Source organism: Myotis brandtii, unplaced genomic scaffold (genome assembly GCF_000412655.1).
Source record: "Myotis brandtii unplaced genomic scaffold, ASM41265v1 scaffold1556, whole genome shotgun sequence".
NCBI classification, from domain to species: Eukaryota; Metazoa; Chordata; class Mammalia; order Chiroptera; family Vespertilionidae; genus Myotis; species Myotis brandtii.
Genome location: NW_005355648.1, coordinates 34,673 through 35,026, shown reverse-complemented (window position 1 = coordinate 35,026; position 354 = coordinate 34,673).

Here is a 354-nt window from a genome sequence, read left to right as displayed (position 1 = left end):
TCGGTGGTTGGAAGGAACCTTAGGCAAAGGGAAGCAATTAAAATGTGCAAATCGTGTTGAGAAGCAACCATGATAGGCTCCAGGTAACGATTGTAGCCCCTCTTTTGTTCTCCCCCATCCGGGAATTTCCAGTAAAAAATGACAGGACAGGGCGTGTAGTGGTTATCACGTTCGCCTCACACGCGAAAGGTCCCCGGTTCGAAACCGGGCGGAAACAACTATTTTTCTCACCATGTAATTGATCAGTTAAAAGCCTATTTTACTTAATTTTTTAAATGATCACGACCTCATAACACGTGCCTCCTTTTCCGGTCTGGCTCGCCCGGGCTGTGGTGCTGACGGGAGTGCGGAGAG